This window comes from Pyrgilauda ruficollis, unplaced genomic scaffold, assembly GCF_017590135.1.
Source record: "Pyrgilauda ruficollis isolate IOZ18807 unplaced genomic scaffold, ASM1759013v1 scaffold57, whole genome shotgun sequence".
NCBI lineage: Eukaryota > Metazoa > Chordata > Aves > Passeriformes > Passeridae > Pyrgilauda > Pyrgilauda ruficollis.
Window position 1 is genome coordinate 108,743 of NW_024527377.1, and position 12,675 is coordinate 121,417.

Below are 12,675 nucleotides of genomic sequence, written 5' to 3' on the forward strand. Positions count from 1 at the left end.
AACTACATAGCTTTTCAGATCTCCATCTCTCTGATTATGTGATACAAAAGTAAGAATAAAACCACATAAAGATCTGCGTTACAGAAGGAATGCTCCTATTTCCTGTGATAAGTTTTTGATATCATATCATGAAATGACATCTCTTATCCACAGAGGTATTTTCCCCTTACTTGATGTCAGAAGGAAGGAAACCCCCAACCAGCCCCCAGTGAGGCATCCCACAGTGCTCATGATAACTCACACCATGGTCTTGTGCCTTTTCCAATATGAGAAAACTTTCCCTTTCATCTAATATTCAAGGTGTATATATAGGCAGCGTATAGTGCATAAATCAAACACAGCTTTTCTTGAACCCAAAATGCTGTTGCTCTATATTTTCTTGGTGAGTTGCTGCTTACCTGGCTCAATGGGAGGTGCAGTAGAAGAATTTCAAGCAAACCTCGAGGATCTAGTGACTCCAGCAAACAAAGAGGTGGGTCGTTATCTCTTTTTCTTCATTTCCTACAGTTCTTTTGATGGAAGTATAAAATGAAGTCTGGGTTAGTTTCAGCTCTAGTTTGTATGTCCTGCATTTTGTTTGTTAAAGTTGAGATGCTCAAGGCACTGCGTGTCAAACTTTCCTCAGAAGCTGGTAATTGTTTCCCCAAAGGAAGTTCAGAAATAGAAAACCTGATGAAGATGATATGTATTTCGAGATGTTTAACAATGTGGCAGTCACTTAGAGGAGAAATACCTTCTAACAGTATATTCTTTTTAAAAATTTTAGGTCTTTATTCCAGTACCCAAGGGGAAATTTCAGGTAAGACTTTCAAACTTCTTTATTCTACTGCTGTTAATTATTTGAAAAATGATGATGCTTTGTAGCACATCTTGAAGGAAAGAGAGACTACAAAAAAAGACCAAATCCTACTAAAAGGGAATACATATGCTAATTTTTTCATGAGCAGTTCTGCTACGCATGCAAATTCAGTGAAGCTATGGGAATAAAGAGCCAATTCTGTGACCATGGTCTCTGAGACTTGGTTGTACTCCTGCTGAGGGCAATCTCAGGAGTTCTTGCAGAGAGATTACTTCTGAGGCTGTTCTCAACGTTACAGTCTCAGGTGCAGACCCTGAACATCACCTGCTGTCATTTAGAACCAAAGGTGGATGAATAGGGTTAGTACTTGAAGCACTAAAATGTTCTTAGCTCTTGGCAAACAAACAAGTTGAGTGTTATAAAGCACGATAAAGTTTGTGTCTGAAGGAAGCAATTTGTTGGCACAAGAAGTCATTGCCTACAATAATAAACCTGTTGATCAGTGGTTTCAGTTTGTGGTCTGCAGATTTCTCAAATTCTGTGAACTGAAAAATGGTTCATGAAAAATAATGAACAACAGCCAGCCTGTTGTTTTAGAGGAAAAAAATGTTTAGAGCTTGCAGCTTTAAAGAAGGCTGAGATATAGTCAGAGGGGTACAGTGCTTCTGTCCTGTGTGGGAGGTACGCCTGGGAAAGGGATTTGGCAGATCTGACATTCTCAGGCTACTCAGTGTGGTTTTGATAAAGCTGCAACCCCAGTGGATTTTAGTCTGCCTTTTACAATTCTTTTTTTATATTTTCCTTAATAACAATTTTTAAAATGTGTTTATTTTCTCTCATGCTGTAGATTTTTATCAAACCCCAGAAAACATAGGAAAGTACCTCTTTCTGTATTTGTACAGAATTTCTGTTTCTGCTGTGCATGCAAATAGTTATTGAATTTACTGAAAGATAAAAGTTAACTCATTTGGCAGAATATAATTTTGCTGTTATTTGATTTTTTTTTAGTGTAGTCGTGTTCCCTGTCAACTTGAAAAAACCATAGAAGGACTGAAAGTTTCCTTTAAGAATAATTCAGCAAGCAGACATATTTCTCTGATGGAGAATAACATGAATTACATAACATCAACTTTAAAGAAAACACATACAGTAAGTTTCTCATGAATTATTTATAGTCATAGAATCATGGAATGGTTTGGGTTGGAAGGGACCTTAAAGCTCATCTAGTCCCAACTCCCCTGGCTGGACTAGGGACACCCAAGGTAAAAATATGAAATTATGTGAATGTACCACTCACTTGTTTTCAAAACATGAAATTAATCATCCCAGCATCCTGGCTGACTAAAGTCAACAGCAAAATTTTGATGGCATCTCTGTAGAACCCCTACAACACCCTTTGTTTTGCAGTGTTGAGCATTGTGGCTGCTGCTCAGCAGTGGTTTTACAGGAACTACCTGAATTCATAGAGTCTGGATAGAAGTTAGAGTTTCCTAAAAGATGCATCACCTGTAGACAAATCCTAGGATTTGTCATTAGCCAGAACACTAGTAAGAAAAGGCCCTAAGCCACATCTCAGTAAGAAAAGTCAGCCAGCAAGAAGTATTCCCAATACTCAAATGTCTTCTCTCTGTTCATTCATGCAGATCTATCTTTCCTTCTGATTAAACATTCCCTTGAAAACCATCAATGCCTTCTCAGCAATATGTTCTTCTTATTCCCTCCATTGTTTTGACTGTTACCTTTTGCTATTTTTCGCTTTTATCATTATTGTAGCAACCCCAGAACATCATACCCTGTCCAATGAAAGACCTGACCCTACAGGAAGCCCTGAATCACTTCAAGACATACTTTGAGAAGGTGAATGAGAACTGCTGGGAGTCCTGATGACAGGTGTTGGCACCCCAAATACTTGGAGACAACTCTTACCCAACACTAGAGCTGGTTCTGATGGAAGAGAGAGCACCACAAAGAGACACCACAACTTTAACATGAATGTTTCAGATATGAATTATCAGATATTTATGTCTTATTGCAATTATTAGCATATTTATTTAATTTATAGAGTGATTCTATATTTTTACCCTAATGTTCAAAGTGATAATGAATAAAGGAACTTAAAATATTATATATAAAATAATAAAATATTATAATAATAATATATATTATATATTGTGGAGGTTGTGCACTATAATGACTAGAGTATTAGTCAAGGCTATGAGTAAAATCAAAAAAATATACAGATTAAAAGTCAGATCCATTGATGTGCTCCTCTACAGGCACTTACTAAATTGTCAAATATTTACCATCTGATAGCAGGAATAAAAAGGAGAGAAGGCTGTCTTTTAAATATACTAATAATTAAGTTTGAGAACAATGTTTTTCCCTGTAATTCTACAACATAATTGCATTGTGTTATTCGTGCATGATACACGTTCTTTATTTAACTAAAATATTTAGAGTGTGAGCAGATCATACTTATTTTAATATTACTCCAAATATATTTTCAACCACGGTATCTTCAAATTTTGTAATAGAATTAGTGTTGTTGGCTCAGTGACAAGCCAAAACAAAACCCTGAGTGGGTCTCTGGGTAATTGCCACAGACATATAGTGATATTATCAAACAGACACAGTGGTGGTAGCAAAGCTTGTCTAATTTAGGCTGGATTGGTTTGTTTGGTTTTTCTTCTCAGGACTGCCTAAAGCTGTATTTTTTATGAAGAGAAGAATGTGATTACAAGTCACTTTTCCTAAATAAAAATATGGCATTTTTCTAGAACCTGAAGTGTCAGAGGAAAACAACGATTTTCCTAGGGTATGGAAGTATTCCCTGAATTCCAAATGAAATGTAGTTGATTCACTTAGCTGGCTTTTGGGGCATGAAGCAGTTTGAAGACCTGCCCAGCTACACATTGTGTAACTTCTAAGTGAAAAAGAATCGGCATAGATGTATTTTTGGGGAGTTGTAGCCCATCTCTACTGAAATAAACAATAGGATTATGCAATCAAGCATAGTTATGTCCAAGGAACATCCAGTTTGTGATGATTGTAGCAGATGGACATGATTTTACAGGAAACGAAAGGGTGCACATCAAAAAGATTCCCATCTTGGTGACTGAGAAAATCTAGGATAAATCCAAACATTGGTATTAGCAGTGTGACAGTGGCTAATCCAGTCAGTGTTGAAATTAATAAATCTTCTCCAGAGCAAAGAGTGGTAATGAGGAAAGCTGGAGAACGCTGTCCCACAAAACCATGCCCACGCTGTTAGTCACTGCTGAAGGTTTAGCAAGAGCAGACAAGAGCAAAACAATGAACTTCGAATGAGCAAACATGAGGAGGCATCTCTCTAAACAAGGCTCTTCTGACACAGCTCTCAAAGAATCAAAAATGCATCCACATAAACACAGGAAGCAGGGAAACCCGTCTCGCACAGAGGAGATATTGAAGTACTTCAACATCAGTTCTCACAAGTAACTGTAAATGATGTACAGCTGCTAAAATTGAGGCAAGGCTGGGAAACATCAGTTTTTCTAGTGTTGCATGTTTCACTCCAGCTTTCTGCATAAAACTGAAAAGCAGGAGCAAAGGCAGGATATTACCACAAAGTTTGCAGAAGCTCTATGATCTTAGTCAAAACAAACCCCTTTCAACCAACTGTTGCTGAGTGATTTGTAATATTAACACAGGTCATGCTAAGAACTCGTCTTGCCTTCCAAAACATGTTAACACCTGCTAAAAGTGTGAGCTGTGCTGTACCTGCACTGGGGACAATGCTGCTCACCCACACCAAGCTAAACCTCACAAACCAGAGAAATACTAAGTGCTTAAATGACCAAACTGGACTTTAATTAGCTAATTAAGCAGAAGATATCTCTAATTAAGCTAAGTGCTTAAATGCTAAGTGCTTAAATGACCTTTAATTAGCTAATTAAGCAGAAGATATCTCTAATTAAAATTATGCAATTTTGCATAAGCTCAGCTCATACTTTAAAGTGTATTCTTTCACTATTCTGTCTCATTACCTTGCCGTGGGTCCATCCACACAGCAAAATCTGTTTTCTTTCCATTTTGTTCTTCTGGAAGTGTTTTCCTGCATTAGCACAGGTTAACAGAGTTTGGAGCACATGTAATTCTTATTTGATGCTCTGTGCTCTTCAGGAATAGCAGTGCCAGGATTATAAAACAATTTAGAATCCTTGGGAGCATTCTAAAGTGAGTGGCAGAAATGGATTTTTAGTGCTCTGCCACAGGGTGTATTATCCATTTGCCATGCTGTCAACCTATTGAAAAGTCATTTCAAAGAAGAAAGGTGTCTTTCAAACCAGAGTCATCCAGCTAGATGAAAGAGGTTTTTAGGAGCCCTGGCAGGGAAAGGCTACACACACAAGAGCAGAGAAAGTTGCAAGACTGGCTATACAAACTTTAAAATTCACATGTAATATATGCAATGGTGTTCACCCTGTGAGTGAAAAGCCTTTTAAGACTTTCATTTTCAGGATGTGTAAGCAAAACATCCGCCCAAACTAGGCAGAGTCTGCTCTCAGGAAGGTCTTGCTGAGTGCAGAGGGCACCTGGCACCGAGGCAGGCTCCTGCTGCAGGGTGTGACCCTGGGGAACTGAAACCCAGGGCATCGCTGCCATTGTAAAAGTCAGAAAACAAAGAAACAAAACATTTAAGGACAAATATATGGAGTGGTTTAGGTTGAAAAACTCATAATCATAGGTTTCTGAGTGCCTACAATTTTCATTTTCTGGTGAGGGAAGCCAAAGGATTTTAGAACACAGAAGAGATGCTAAAGCTGCCAGAAGGAAATCCTGAGATCTGAAACAATAAGCATCCCACCAGTGTTCTTCTGCCTTGGCACTTCAGGGAGATACCTGACAATGGATTTGGGGATTTTTTAAATATGTCACTGTTCTAGCTACCATTCCACTGACATTTTCCATGGTGCTTAAAGGTTTTCCAATACAGTCTGGCCCAGCCAGCAGTTGTGCCTTTGCTCCAGCCCAGGACAGAGACCGAGCAGGAGATGACATCCACATTTTGTCTGAATCTTGAGCAACAGTCCCTTCATTGTCTTTTCTCTTCTGCCTTTATTTTTCACTACAGGAAGCATCCCATTTTGTGCAACAGCTCAGTCCAGCTGGTCTTAGAATAGGATCTGACAGGTCCCCACCGATGCCAGTGTTCAGTGCTAAAGGGAGATGTGCACAAACTGGCCAGATATTGCACATATTGTTTCCAGAAAGCAGTCACTCCCACGGACTGTCACAGAATTATAAATAAAATTTCTCCCAACAACCTATTTCCCAAGAAAAGTTTTCATTTAATGTAATTTAAATCAAAACCAGTCTTCCCCAAATTTCACAATCTCTTTGGTTTGTAAGTGGCCTTTATAGAATCACCAGGGCAGTTTTGGGACAGAGATGCTCCAGGAGCAGCACTATTTTGGGACACAAGAATTAACTCCAGGCATTTATCTTTGCTGTCTGTTGTAGGAAGCAGGAATTCTGCTCACTGCTAGAGCATCCAGATATGCACATATACCTTGCTGTATCAGCCACCCTCACAAGGGGCACATACTGCTGGAAGGCAGCAAAAAGCTAAAAAATCATTCATTAAATATGGTGAATATGACTCCCTTCTAGTGACCTGCTTTTTGCACTCACCTGGGTTCTCTCCATTACTGTCTGTTAAAAATGGGAGTATCACTAAAGCTTAAAACAGGTTCTACAACCCCAAGGAGATTGGATGAGTTTGAGGATCAGAAAATTTGTCAAGATAAGAGAAAACTCAACTTCAAATGGTTGGCTTTAAGCTAAGTTCCCAGCACAAAATATTGAAACATAACCATGTGAGAAAGCATTCCAGAGCATCTCTGCAGGAGTTGTTCCCTGGTTTCCAGAAATTTCCATTTTCTTGAGCCTTGCAGGCTAGGGAGGCACAAGAGTACTGCACCATAGCAGTGCTGCATTTTGTACTCACACCAGTAAAGAAACCTTATCTAAATATTGTAACTTCAATGCATTTGCATGAAAGAGCAAAACCAGCTCCTACAAAGAGTTGCAGCTCACTTCTTACAAGGAAGGCATTCTCTGAGTCCATCAACCTCATGCAGGCACATACCTGCAGGAATCACCAGCATTTCTTGACTCAAAGAAGCCCTTACCTGGGATGATCCCAGCTGGCATCAGCAGCACCTTGCACTTTATATTTTATAATTAATTTAGGATAACTTTATTTGCACACTCAGCATAATTTGATTATTTTATTAAATAATATTCCTAAACCAGCTCTAATGTGAACATTTATCACACCCTGACTCCCACCAAAATGCCTTTTTCATTAGTATCAAAAGTAATGAATTAACTGACTAGATTATTTATTCACTTCACTTCCATCCTCCTGATCATTCAAAATGGAAATAGAGACACTTTGGACAAACCCAGCAGCGTGGATTTCCACTTGCTGTCTCTTACTCTAGTCTCCAGAGTTTCTTCCGAAATATTTTCTTTGCTTATTCTTATTCCAATTCCTACCAATTCTATTCATGTTTGTGGTGCCTTCACTTTGCTCGTACTCCCAGATCAGACCAATTCCAGAACTGTAAGTACCAGAGATTACAGTATTGAGGCCAGGACCTGTTGCTTACATTGCCCTATTTTTCTCTTACATCTTTCTTCAACTTCTTAACCCTGCATTCACGTTAAAAACAAAACCCCAAACCATCAGTACAATAATGAACCTCTCAGGAGCTGGGACTATGATTTGTGTAGGGGCACTGAGCCAGCTTAGAGAGAAAAATGGCACTTGAGCAGTTATATTACCCCAAGTAAAATATGGGGAAACGTGAAGGAAAATAAAAAAATCCCTGCATTGAGAAGTACAGTGATTTTGGAGTATGTCACAAGCAGAGAGTGGTAAAACAGCAAGCAGTGAAGAACCAATCTTGTTCCTTTGGAGCTGGGAAAAGCTGAAAGACCAGCTCATGCTAGTGTTGTGTTTAACAAAAATACTGTGAATTCTTCAGAACTGGGAATTATGTCCTACAAACTAAGTTTGTCAAGGGAAAAAGAATAGTCATACAGGTCATACAAAGTTCTGGGACAGTGCTGGGATTCTGCAGAAGTGTCTGCAAATGCCAAATGCAAGAGAGGGAAGAAAAGAAAAGAAAAAGCCTGAGACAAGCTGTGCTGTCGGTTGTGCCGGCCAGGAATGGAATTGGAGACAGATGTGCTCTCTGCTAAGCGGCCCCGGCGTGGGGAGGGCTGAGGTGGGACACAGCAGAGCCCAGCAGCCCCATGGGCAATCCTTTGCAGTGGGGACAGGAAACACCATGCTACGGTGGATGGGCCAACTGTTGGCCAAGGAAAAGGTGAGAAAAGTGGGGTTTTCCAACAAACCTTGAGTTGAAACTGAGTTGCCCACAGGTCTGTAATGGTGGGGTCAAACATCAGCCTGGCTGGCAGTGCAGCCCAGGTACCAGCCAAAGGGGAGAGGAGGCTTTGCCTGCAAACCAGTGTGAGTTGAAGGAGACCAAAGGAAGCAAGCTGTGAAGCACAAAGAACACAGGGAACCAAGACTGGGTCTTACTCTTTTCAGTTTTATGGCTTACAAATTCAGCCCAAGGGCAGCTGGTAGTGCCAGGTAGGTTCTTTGCCTTTGCATCTCCCAGACATGCACTTATGTAGAGTCCACAGAATCAGAGATGTTTGAATTGGAAGGAGCCTTAAAGACCATCTAGTTCCATACTCCTTGCTATGAGCAGGAACACCTTCCACTAGACCAGCTTGCTCAGACCCCCACCCAGCCTTGGTCTTGCACTTCCAGGGATGAGGCTTTTCCAGACAATCTGTGCCAGTGTTTTACCTCCTCACTGTAAAAGTTTTCTCCTTATTACTTGCCACATTCCTACAAGGATATGATCCTCAGAGCTGTGTGATGAGAAAGTTCTACAGATAAGTGTGGAGTGTGGAAAAACCCCTCATGGTCTTAGAGAGGACAAACAGATACAACAAAGCAGGCAGCAGCCAGCTGCAAGTTAGCTTGAGCTAAGCCACATAACCACTACTGACTTTTGACTTCCCCAGTTCAAAGTATTTAGATATTGAGATGCTTACTCTGAAATGCTGTGGCATCAGACCCCACGAGTGGAGCCAGCAGATCTGCAGACACGGGGTTGCACTGCAGCCACCATGGCTGCTGCCTTCAATTCTGTAAAATAACATCATACCTTTTAAAAAGAAGTAAAAAAGGAGCTTTTCCAGATTTCCTCCCAGGAAAGAGAAACACAAGTCATTGGCTGATTTGGCCAAGTAACACACCACAATGCCTTCAATTAATGAAGAGCTCAGACTGGAGCCTCACAAACCTGCTGGGCTTCCCCTTTCTCGGCTCCTGGCCGGAGATGGGGACGGTCAGGGCACCACTGTCCTGATACAAAACCAGCTCTGGGGCACCAGCTGTGCCCATGAGGTCTGGCCTGATGCACTCAAGACATCCTGCATCCCTCCTTCCCACCCAAAAAGGGCCACTTTGCTGTGCCCGTCCCCAGGGCCACCCTGGTGCTCCAGGGCAGTGGCTTCTCCTGCTGTAGATTAATTAACTCTTACAGAATACCTGCATTTTGTCAAAATTTTGCCACCAATATTGGACAAGTGCTGTAATTTTTCCTTTGTAGGCAATGGGCCACATATTTTCCATGGGGTTGTGTTGGGGTTATTTTCTTAGACCAGTCTTTTTCCTATTATCTAGCACATAATTACACTCTGTGAATAAAGAAGTTTTGATTTCTAGAGAAGTGCTGTGGAGATGATATCTGCTTGGTCATGCTTTGGGTCATCCTATGCTTTACTAATTTTCATGTTGAAAAGACACTCATTATATATTTGCTATCTACTTTCCATGGAAAATCTGATTGGGTAAGGAGGCTGTCCCAAGGTTAAACACCAAATTTACTGGAACTTTTCTCTTCCAGAAAGTCTCAATTAATGTGGTTTTTCTCCTTTTTTTTTTCCTTTTTTTTTTTTTTTTTTTTAACCAGTTTTAAATTCAACCTAAACAGTTACTTCCTTGTAGAGGCCATAAAATGATAGAGGACTGGTCCAGAACCACTTACAGGTTCTCTGATCCCATCAGCAGGATGAAGACCTATCTCTACCTTCTCTTGCTGGCTGCAGGCATCTCTGCTGCTCCCCAGATGAGCAGCATGGCTGAATTACTGACACTACTACAGCAAATGTGTGAGGTGATGACAAAGGACATTCAGGTAAATTCAATTTCCATTTTTCTAATCTAAAATTTAATATACTGAATCCTCTTGTTTTTGAATATATAACTTTTTTTGAAAGTAAAACAATCTATGTTTTTTATCTATTATATTTTTATCAGTGTTAATGAAGAAGATATTTAAAAGGCTGAATTAATGTGTTATTTTTCAGAATCTGAGGATTGAAACTCCCAACAATATAGATGTAAGTAAAGAGTTTTTTTAAAATAAAAGTATCTTCTTTGATTAATTTCTTCACTAGAAATTAAGGTAGTTCTTAAATTGTCTCCTAAAATACTCTATTTGTACTTAAGAACAAATAATTATATTAAGTGTAGCTTAATAAGATATACAATTAATTATAAGATATAAAGTGTTATTAGATATAAAACATTATTAAAGCAAATCAAATGATGAGTCAAAAAAAGATGCTGTAATATAAAAGGAACTATACTTGTTCTATGTTTTTGTAAATCTCCTGCAGAGCACACACACATGGAATGATTTTCTGAATCAGTTTTTTGAATGAGATACAGCTAAAAAGGAAAGAACACATTCAATCATTTCCTGCTTGTGTGTCTGAATAATCATTCTGTTTAGTCTACTTTATTTAGTCCACTTCTAGAAATGGCTTTTTATGCCCTTACCATCAGTTAGGGAATTAAATAACTGTATTGGCTCACCTTCTCTGAAGGATGGTGTTAATGCCCCCTGAACAGTACCCTGTGACTGGGTGTCCATGAACAGGGTCTGTCTCAAAGACCAAACTCCCCTTTATGCATTTCCCATCTTCTTTGGCATCTCCAATAAATTTCTCCCGTTCCCTCTCAGATTTTCTTTTTTGGATAACTTTAAATGACTCCCTCATCATGCAGACATCAATATGACTTTTCTCTTTGCTGTGCATCTACTAGAATCCTGAGTTCCACAGACCACAGTCCAGCACAGAGCTCCTCTGCTAATAGTGTGGCCAGATGGCTATTTGTGGAAATGTATCTTACTCACTGATTTATTGAAGGAGCAGAATAATTCCCATTTTTTCCCTAAACTAGCCACAGGAGGGTTGGGGTTTTCATTCCATTCCATCCCATCCCAATCTAGCTCATTATTTGAAAATTAGATGTGAAGTTCCCAGCTCTGTCACTGCTTTCTGGATCCTGTCTGGAGGAGCTCTCTTGCTAGGCTGGGGCTTTAGCTCTGAAGTTCTGACCCAGAATCAGCAGAGCCCAGTGGTGGCAGCTCACTTGTCCCTTTTCCTGAGGAGGTCCCTGGTGGTGGCAGCACAGCCCCCTGTGCCAGTGCCCAGCTGTGCCTTGAGGGGAAGAGCTGCTTCCCTCTCACCTGTTCTTTGGGTCCAGAGGTGACAGAGGCTGCCTCGGTGTCTCTGCGTTTGCTCTTTGTCAGTGGCAGAAGGATGTGGCTTCCCAGGCAAGGCTGTGGGAAAAAATTGTCTTATTCATCATGCAGCATCCAGGAATGACTAGCAGGAGATACATGTCTGTCAAGAACATCATGGGTACAATGCTGACCTTCAGCAGTTGCCTGCATTTCCCCCAGTCTTCAGTGATAAGGTTTTTCTTCAGTTTTTATCACTTTCTTCTCCCATAACATCTGAATCTGTTCCTGCTGCTGATGGTCGTGTCCTCTCCTCTCTTCCCTAATCCAGGACAGTGAGGTTAGCTGATCTCTTTCAAAACAACCCCACACTGGAGAGTGCAACCATCATCCATCACTCTGCTTGGCCTCCATCCCACATCCCTTCTCCCCCCTCTGGTGGCCTTGTCCAGACCACAAGATCTTGGAGAGCAAAGCCAGTGACTGCTTTGTGGCAGAGGACCAGCATGGCCATCCTAGGGATGGGACAACAGCCAGGAAATGAGAGGGTGACCCCTGTCCCCATCTCTCCTGGCACACAGGTGTCAGATGTCACACAGGTTCATGTTTGGAGTAACCTCAAGTTCATTTATTTTCTTTCTCTTGTGCTGAAGAGACAGGAGCAGATGTGAGAAATCAAACCGGTCTTCACATGGCTTCAGGAGAGGCCGGGCTGAGTCTTTAGGCAATGACATCTTTCATCTGGACATTACAAGACACACCAGCAGATACTGTCCTTTGCCACGTTTCTGTCTGCAGAGTAAATAAATGTTTAGAGCAGAAAAGCACGCTCGCCTGAGTTGTTTGCAAGCTGAAGCCCAAAAGTCAATGAGAATGAATTTGCCACCCAGGCAGCTGGGCAAAACTCACAATGCTTTTTAATAAACTCATTGTAGCTTGTGGTTATGAATACTTGTATCTCAGTTTTTCTATTTCTTCCATCTTAGGATGAGAATTGTATCAGCACAATTTTCGAAGGAACAGAACAGCTGAAAAATAATCCAGCTATGAAAAAATTCAGTGTTTTTTTCCAGAATTTTGAAAGACTGAAGCAATGGCTCATGCCAAACCTGGCAAAAGAGGTAGGAATTTATTTGCTGTCTGCCAGGGATCATGCAGCAGAGATGTAACAAAAAAAGATCTATAACTCACAAATGTGTCTTTACACCTGCAAAAGAGGGTAATTTCTTACTGGATTGTTTTTAGTGCATGGAAGAATAAATCCTGGCA